Raw genomic sequence first — 9,452 nt, 5'->3', positions numbered from 1 at the left:
GTAGTAGTATCTTAGTATAGTATCTTAATATATATTATTGTATCTTAGTATCAAGTATCAAGTATCTTAGTATCAAGTATCTTAATATATATTATTGTAGTTTCTGAGACTTGTGGTCTACTTGGGACAGCCAGTCCCAGTAGAAAGTATATATCTGTTATTATTATATGTTAAACGAATAAAAGTATTGTATTTTAGACAACCTCTCTAAAATCTACCTTTAGCCCCTCGAACATACCCAGTTGGTACGCCTCGTTAGTTCGGTCATAGCCTAAGGCACGCTACCAAAGTTAAATTACCTTAGGGCCAGAGTTTATCTCCCCTATAAAAGGGATAATAAAGGCATCTACGACTACAACACCCAAATACAATAAAAATACACGTCACCACAATTGGTGGTCGTTGAAAAACTGGGTCGAGGAGACTAAATAAGGTTGCAAAATACAAAAAAAAAATCGAAATGACCGTATTAGAAGGGGAAAGTAAATGTACTTTTCTTTTAGCGGCGCTCGAACTAGAAAAACTTCGAGCAGCTTTGCTCGAACTTTGGCTATTAGAAACACAGTTGTATCCCATCAAAAATTTGTTTACAATATGAAAAATAGAAAAAAAGCTCAATCAAAAATTACTCAACAGAAAAAGAAAATACAGTATCTAGTTTTTAGCAAGTAGAAGCATTATTAAGCATTTCTATAAGTAGTAGTTTTTTTAGTGTTAGTAATAAATACAATTTAGTAGTGCAGTATATACCTAAATAATAAAGTATTTGTACCGCAAATTGAAAGAACAAAATAAAAAAATAATACGTAAATAAAAAAAAAATCTAGCTGGACCGATGAAACGCTGGTAGAAATAGAAGAATTTTGGACATAATAGTAGCAAATAGGGTCCTAAGTCAGCCTTACTACAGGTAGAGGCTATAGACTTATTGTTCAAGTATAACACTGCTACAATTTAGCAAAGGAAGCACATAAATTGTGGTCCGAACAATCATAGGTTAGAAGCTGCCATTTGCGAGTGTTTTTAGGAGACGCTTCAAAAATATGGCATTTTACGAAGTAGTAAGCATTAGACCTTTGTTAAAGCTAACAAATACTAGGTTAGTTATGTAGTTTCACAAGCAAAGGAAAGGAAAAGATATATAAATATATAATTAAAGTACATGAGGAAAGGGATGGAATAAAATGAGAAAAGTAACCTTATAAGTAAGAAAACAAATGTGGAGGCTTAGCAAAAGTCGCCGAAGGAAGCAAAAAAAAAAGAATTTTTACCCAGCTCTAATGGGAACTCTGCATAAGGCGAGATATTCTGTGAAAGAAACCGTTAATCATAGAAAATGGAGGCATGGGGATAGGTCTTAAAAGGGTCTCCTTTACCTACACAGAGGACCATCATCTGAATAATGGTGTTAGAAAAAGTTCAAATTCTGAATTAGCCGCACAAAATGCGTCCGAAGAAAGTTCTAATTTGAATTTTAAGCCATGGCTGCTTTCGAGCCATGTAGATGTAAAGCTACCAGTGTATGAAAACTGTTATGCTTGTTTACATAGAATATAAGCCCACATTAGGACAAACAGAGAAGGCAATGCATCCTTTTGGAATAGCTAATATTGATAACTCTGGTCCGCTCTTACGGTTACTCAATGACGAATCATCCTCAAGTCTAGTCTGATTATAAATCAGTAGAGTTTAGTCGAATATCAGATAGATTTTATATCAGATAACTACGGTCTGATAGTAGAAATCAAGTAGAGCGAAGCCACTAGTTTCTTATATTCAAGTTAGCCGAAAAGTCTACTGTATCTGTAAACCAAATATAAATAATATTATCGAAACAATTACCGGGGAAGTTGCAGTTGATACTAATATATCTAATGCCCAACATCATAACCTTATGTGGATCATGGTAAAATTAATAAACATTGTATACTTATAATCAGGATTCAAATGCAATTATTTTGATATGTATATTTAAAAAAAAATTGGGGGTTGTTGAAAAAAAACGAGAGAGGCTTGACTACGGAAATAGTGTCATTGGAAGCTAGCAAATTTGGAGGAGCTCAATCACTGCTGGTCTCTCGTTTGTTAAGTACATGCAATGCATCTACTGATCTCTGCCTGAGGTGACACTTCCAGTAGAATTAAAAAAAAATTATTTTTGAAGAATTGTAAAATAATTATAATAGGAAAAACAGCAAGAGTTTACATTAATTGCGCACTACATGTACAAGATAGCTGTAGTCTTATTAAAATTAGTTATATTATATTATAGTAAATTTTTTATTAGTTACACTAGGTGAAAAAGAAAAAATTTAAAGACAATAATTAAGCGCTCTAAAGATTTAAGCGAAAATTAGAATAAGCTTAGAAGTAAAAAAATGGGTGCTAAGTAAAAAGAACCGAAAGCAATATAAAAATATGTTATAGCCTAAAAACTTACCAGGAGGAGTAAGCCAACGACAAAATCCATTAAAAATAAGCCAAAAAAAAAAAAAAAAAAATTAACCCCATCGTCACAAGCAAACCACAGTTCATAATTCAAGATAATAATTTTAACTCTAGCGATGTTTTGGATCTGAGAAAACGAACTGGCACAGGAGAATCCTAGTTTAAACAATTGGTTTTCACCTGTGCCAGCCAAAACACCCAAATCTCAAGCCATTGAACCCTAACACAAACTAAACGTAACCACTTTTTCTTTGAAAATAAAATATAACATTACACAACAAAAGAACTTGCAGTAATGAACAGAAAATCATTCATACAACGTTCCCAGATTTAAGCTTATCAATAAACCACAGATAGTGGAAATCGCATTCAAAGCTATGTAGCCTTGCCAAGGGAATTATTGTTTCTCTTTCTTTGGCAAATAAAATAGTAATTAAAGCTAGGATAAAATTAGCAATCAGGATATCGTAAAAGCATACATTTTTATGAAGAAATGAGAACTAGCAAACGCGGGGCAAAACTTAATTAAGTGTTTTAAAAATCAGCTGAAAAAAATACAGTACTTTTCTAACACGAACACTGTCGGATGAAGAAATTTAAATAATTTCAAAAAATACAGGGTGCAACAATAGACACCCCACCCCTTAAAAATAAAGGGATAATGAATTTGACCATAGAAGGGAAATTAGGATAAAAACTTGTAAAAGTTATTGATAAAACATGAAACATATCAATATAGGCTTAGAAAAGACCTATCTTACTTAAAAAAACGGAATAAAAACTTGAAAAAAAACACTTAGGATTCAATGAATTAAATAAAAAAAAGGGGGAGAAGGGTTAAACTTTAAAATATATACAGACGAAATTAAAAGGAAAATAAACTGAATGAGGTCAGTTAAACTCTGTTAAACGCAGTTATTGAACTTGCCGAACGAAAGTAGTATGATAATTGTGCTAAATAAGTATAAAATGAGTAACATTAACTGCACAAAAATTGTAAATTGTACTAGCATGGCATAGAAAATTTAGAGTAAGGCACATAAAAGCCTTAAGAACCTATAAATTAATGTGTGCCATGAAGGCACGGCATTTTTCTGCAGAAGGGCCACATTTCTGATAAAAGAATATCCCAAGAGAAAATTGTGGCAACAAATCAAAAAGTGTGGCAATAATAAATAATTAATTATTGTGTTTGCAGGTTCATAATAGTCCTTTTAGCTGTAGCCACGACAAGAGGGCCTGGAAACGTTATAAGAAGCTACCAGAAGGCAGTCCTGGTAAGCAAACCTTCAGAGTACAGGCAAAGTCATTTGATAATGGCATAACAGGTATAAGGTGAACATCAAATTTTTTTTAACTTATCAGATCCAAGCTGTGAATGAAGCCTTAACCCAAAAAGACATTAAAGCTGAAAAAAGAGAGATTACAGACAAAAACGTTATAAAACTGTCTCAAGTACCAAATATTCGAAAAGAATTAGAAAGCTCAAAAGTCTGAAAAGTTTGAGCAAAGTCTTGTTATATGAACTTTTGCCAACCCCTTATTTAGAGGCTAATCACAGTTATCAGTTATAGTGCATAAATCTATTTGTTGGAGTTGCTTTTGTTTTGTAAATATTTTAATTGCAGTTAGGACTTATCATATAAAAGTCTTGACGGACTTAATTAAAAGTTGTAAAAAGAACAAATATTGCAGTGAGTAAATAAATTATTACGGTACATAATTATTATTTGTTTTTAACAATTAAGTATCAGCATAACTTCGGTTAATATATATATATATATATATATATATATATATATATATATATATATATATATATATATATATATATATATATATATATATATATATATATATATATATATATATATATATTTATATAAATATATATAACCTAAACTATCCATGTAAATATAGTGAATTAAATGTTGAGTATTTGTGTTTTTTTATTTTTATATCATTCAAGAAGTATTCTACATTAATAATTCATAAGCAATTAACAAAACAATAATTGGAATTAATTCCAATGCTTATCTATACCGTGTATTATTTTTTTTAATGCTTTAAGTTTTAAACAGTAGTTAAATATCCTATCTAGTTTTGCGAATTAAAAAAAAAATACTTGTGTAAGCTATTACACAATGCTTATATATATATATATATATACTATGTTTTTATCAACTTTAAGTTTTAACTAGTGATTTAATGTTATATGTAAATGTTTGACCTTGAGTCAACGTATTAATAATTTTTATTGTAAAATAATCCGTTTAGTATTAAGTTTGAAAGAATAATCCAGCAAGAAACATAATTTTTCGATTTAAGCGGGATATTATTTTTGGAGTAATTAAAAGAGAGGAAAGTAAATAAAAGTAATTAAACTTTACAAAATTGAGTGTTTCTTTCTACTATATATGTAAAAACTTTATGCTTTATGTGTATTCTAATGTGAATATTTATTTTAGATACAGCCTTATCTTTTTTTTGGAAATCAAATTTTTCGTAACATCCTTTCGGATCCATTTCTCAATCTTTTTTTGACGCATTTTTGAAGAGTAACAAATTTCGAAGACAGTTCAAATGTATCCTGATACTAACATCTCCTACCATCAGAAGCCAAACCATACCTAATCAACAAGTATTTTGGAAACTGTATGCAGTATTACAGACTTTACTACAAGTTCATCAAAAAGTGAGATAAAATCAGAACTTAATTTAAGCCTAGAGAATGTGCTACATAGCCTCATTTAGCATTCACATATTATTGAAATATGTGAAAATGCTTTGTGCTGGAAAAATATGTGAAAATTTAAAAACCAAAATTGTTATGTGTAATTTATCCAAGGCATTTCTAAACCTGAAAAATAAACGGTATATCAACCACATCACACAGATAAATTAAATTATTAATGGGAATTAAACTTAAACTCAAATAATTCATAAACGTTTTTAATATAACTTGAAATCTAATTTAAGCAGAACCACTAATATAATGCTTAAGCCACTTGGGGTCAAGCTATAACAGAAGATGCATATAAAAAGGGTAAGAAGAGTATTTTCCAGTCCTAGAAACAGAGAAAAAAAAGAAACAAGGATGAATTTCAAATCGAAATCCTTCAACAAAAAAAAGAACATGGCCTATATTGCACCAGAAACAAGACCCTAAGGAAACCCATTGAGGGTATATGCATATAATGACCCAAAGATGGCAGCAAAATAACTGTAAACGAAATTAAATTGTTTTAAAACTAAAATATTGAGAATTGGGACAATTCTTCTTTAAATGGGGAGTATTGTGGTAAAGCTTTCTAATTTAGTTAATTATTAATTTAGTAAAAATACATAAGACGCAAATATGAAGTTTTGAAATACCACTTTTTATTAAGATAAGGAACATATCCTGCCAAGTTCTGTTTAACAGGAAATTGAGAAATTACCGCTTCCTAGCGATTACGTGGGAAGGTGTGGTTGATAAAAATGTATAAAAGATACATTTTATCGGAAGGGGTGATCTGATACTAACTTTATGCCGGACTGACCTCTGGTCCGTTGTTTTTAGAAATACCTTGGAATTTTGTCTTATCATTGTAAGTGTCTAAGTATCTTATTATATATTATTGTTGTTTTGAGACTTGTGGTCTACTTGGGACAGCCAGTCCCAGTAGAAAGTATATATCTGTTATTATTATATGTTAAACGAATAAAAGTATTGTATTTTAGACAACCTCTCTAAAATCTACCTTTAGCCCCTCGAACATACCCAGTTGGTACGCCTCGTTAGTTCGGTCATAGCCTAAGGCACGCTACCAAAGTTAAATTACCTTAGGGCCAGAGTTTATCTCCCCTATAAAAGGGAGAATAAAGGCATCTACGACTACAACACCCAAATACCATAATAATACACTTCACAACACAATCTGTTGCAACGACTTTTTATTTAAAACAGATACAGGCTTAGATACGGCAACAGATAAAAGCTTACACTGAAGCTTTCGAAATTTACTGCTTAGCTCTTTTTTCGACCTAGAAAAGTAAAAGGGCGTTAACTGATTGTAGATTAAAGACATGTAAAGAAGTAATAAAAAAATAAATAAACAAAGAAGAGGGCTAAAACATAAAAGTAACCCTAAAACAGAAAGAACCAAATTAATATACAGTCTTCTATGAAGTTTGAGCATTAAAATGCCCAAATGGTTGACTTCTTCCCTCGGACGTGAAAGATTATTACGAAAAGCAGAAGAACAAGCTTGGAGGAACACAAAGGGACACTTTACTAACAATTATGACAAGGCGTCAGTCTATGAGTTTATAAAGTAAACAATAGGTTAAAAATATTATATTTATTCAATAATTAGGGTTAGAGGCCTCAAAGGGGTGCTTAGCAGAATCATTAAACAAATTTGCATCCAATAATCGTTAGCGTTGACTATCAATGCTCTTTTCCCCTTCCATTTGTTTAGAAAGCTAGAATAGACAGAATTTACTGGAGTCACTATGTATATTTTGATGAATTATGTTTTTTTATTATTGAAAAGTATGGTTTGCAGACGAAGAAGAATACAACTACCACTTTTTTTGTCAAAACCAGGTAATTCCCCCTGGTTACAGGAAGAGAGGGGGGAGAGAGAGAGAGAGAGAGAGAGAGAGAGAGAGAGAGAGAGAGAGAGAGAGAGAGAGAGAGAGAGAGAGAGAGAGAGAACTTCCGGATTATTCGCTAGAAACTAGCATCTTTATAGACAACAAAATAAATAACTTTTCGGGTCATTCACAAAATAATGAACTTCCGGATTACTCACTAGATTATTTTCAGAGAGAGTTGTTTCAAGTGTTGGTTATCAAACTCGCACTGCAAATCTATCTGAACTACAGTCAGACACCAGTGATAGCCGTGGTTATACCGCTATGGCTAACTTTGCTAGAGCACAGTTTTGCACCAATTATGAACAAAGTAATGCCAATTTCACTCTAGTCCCAAGACAAATTTACCCTGATCACGAAAAATATCACCCTCAAAGTGTACGTTATCGAACCCACACTGTCAATTTACCTGAACTACAGGTATACAAAAGTGATAGCCGTGGTTATACCACTGTGGCTAACTTTGCTCAAACACATTTTCGCACCAATTATGAACAAGGTAATGCCAATTTCACTCCAGTCCCCAAACAAATTTACCCTTCACGAACAATATCAGCCTCAAAGCTAGGCTATGTAACTCACACTGTCAATCTACCTGAACTACAGGTAGACACCAAGGATAGCCCAGGTTATACCACTGTGGCTCAAGCAGAAATAAACAAGAGCTATGTTGTGCATAATTTCAGTCAACATCTCTGGCGCAACACGAGATAAAATAAAGAGTTTTTCTAAGATTTTCAGGAAGATGGGTGGCGGTTTTTTGTTTTCTGTAAAACTAAAAATCGCCTTCTTTAACCGAGTACCCGATCTCGTATTGCAAATTGTAACTCATGCGTTAATGTTATTAATTTAGAGCAATAACAATAATTCCAATTGTCGATATCATTAGGTTGGTCGGTAGGCACCCAGTGCTTTTTTGCGTAATGTTCTGAAAAAACAAACCAGAAGAAACTATTAAAATACTATGGCGTAGCTAGGGGAAAGGTTAAGGGAGTAAACCTGTTCCCACTGCAGAATCTATTTGCGTGCCATTTAGACATTGTTTATGGAAGATAAAGCGGCTTTCGTTTTCAGGGGAGGGGGCTGACATTCCCACATCTATGTTGCAGTTGTAAATGCTTGGGTAAACTATGTCAAACTTGGTTACTTCTTTGTAATGAGTGGTGATGTTACTCTACCTTGGATAAAATTGGCAATTAATTTGGCCCAAATTAAAAGTTGTAAAAAGTGCCATCATAGTGTAATAATTTGGATGGAGCTGATCCAAATGATTCTTAACATAAATGCTAAATAAAAATGTTTCTGCTCTTTTTTTATAGTAGATGGCGAAGTCTGTTATGTTCGTGAAAAAACATTTTGATTCCATTCCAGCTTACTAAAATTACTTATCCTAAGCATTTCACAAGATTCAAAAAATTTAGTTTTGGAGCTATTCAAAATTTGCACTCGAAGGCACTCATCTAGAAGGGGGGGGGTATCATCCTTAAAGACCTAATTTTCAAAACGTTCAACTAAGTTGAATAAAATGGTTATCTAATAATTTTGATTGGATGTGTTTGGGGAAAAGGTGGGCGAGAGAGGGGAGTTAGTTGCCCTCAAATCACTTTCAAGAATTAAAAAGGGCAGTAGCCCTTTGAATTTCCAATCGAATGAGCCCTTTTTCAAGATTTCAATAAAAACCTTATATGACCCCAGGGTATAGCTCATAACCCTTACCCTGAAGACTGTGGGGGTAGTGTCCTGCTCAAAGGTATAATTTCCAGAACTTTTAACTGAGTTGAACAAAATGGCTATCTCAGAATTTTGATTGGAGGTGTTATGGGAAATGGTGGACATGGAAGGGGTGTTAGTTGCCTTCCAATCACTTCGACTATTAAAAAGGGCACTAGCCATTTCAGTTTCCAATCAACACGAGCCCTTTTTGAAGTTTCTACAACAACGCTTTCTATAAAAACCTAATATACTCCCAGGGTATAACTTACAAAACTTCACCTGAGGGCTGTGGGGGGGGGGGGGGTTGTCATCCTAAAAGCCCTAATTTCCAGAAATTTCAACTACGTGGAACAAAATGGCTATCTCAAAATTTTCATTTGTTGTGTTTCGGGAAATGGTGGACTTGGAAGGAGTGTTAGTTGCCTTCAAATTACTTTTGACTATTAAAATGGGCACAAGCGACTCCAATTTCCAATCAAATAAGCCCTTTTTGTAAGTTCCTACGACAACTCCATTGATACCAAGTGCCCTGGTCTAAAGGAAAAAAATAAATAATACATTGTGCCAATATGGTTTTTCACTTAAGCAGCACGTCTTGTTTGAAAATAGCCCTTGTCTTTGAGAAAACATGTCAGATCATTGAAATATGT

Source organism: Artemia sp. Qi Xiang Cuo, chromosome 13 (genome assembly GCF_049724085.1).
Source record: "Artemia sp. Qi Xiang Cuo chromosome 13, ASM4972408v1, whole genome shotgun sequence".
Lineage (NCBI taxonomy): Eukaryota > Metazoa > Arthropoda > Branchiopoda > Anostraca > Artemiidae > Artemia > Artemia sp. Qi Xiang Cuo.
This window is presented reverse-complemented; position numbering follows the sequence as displayed.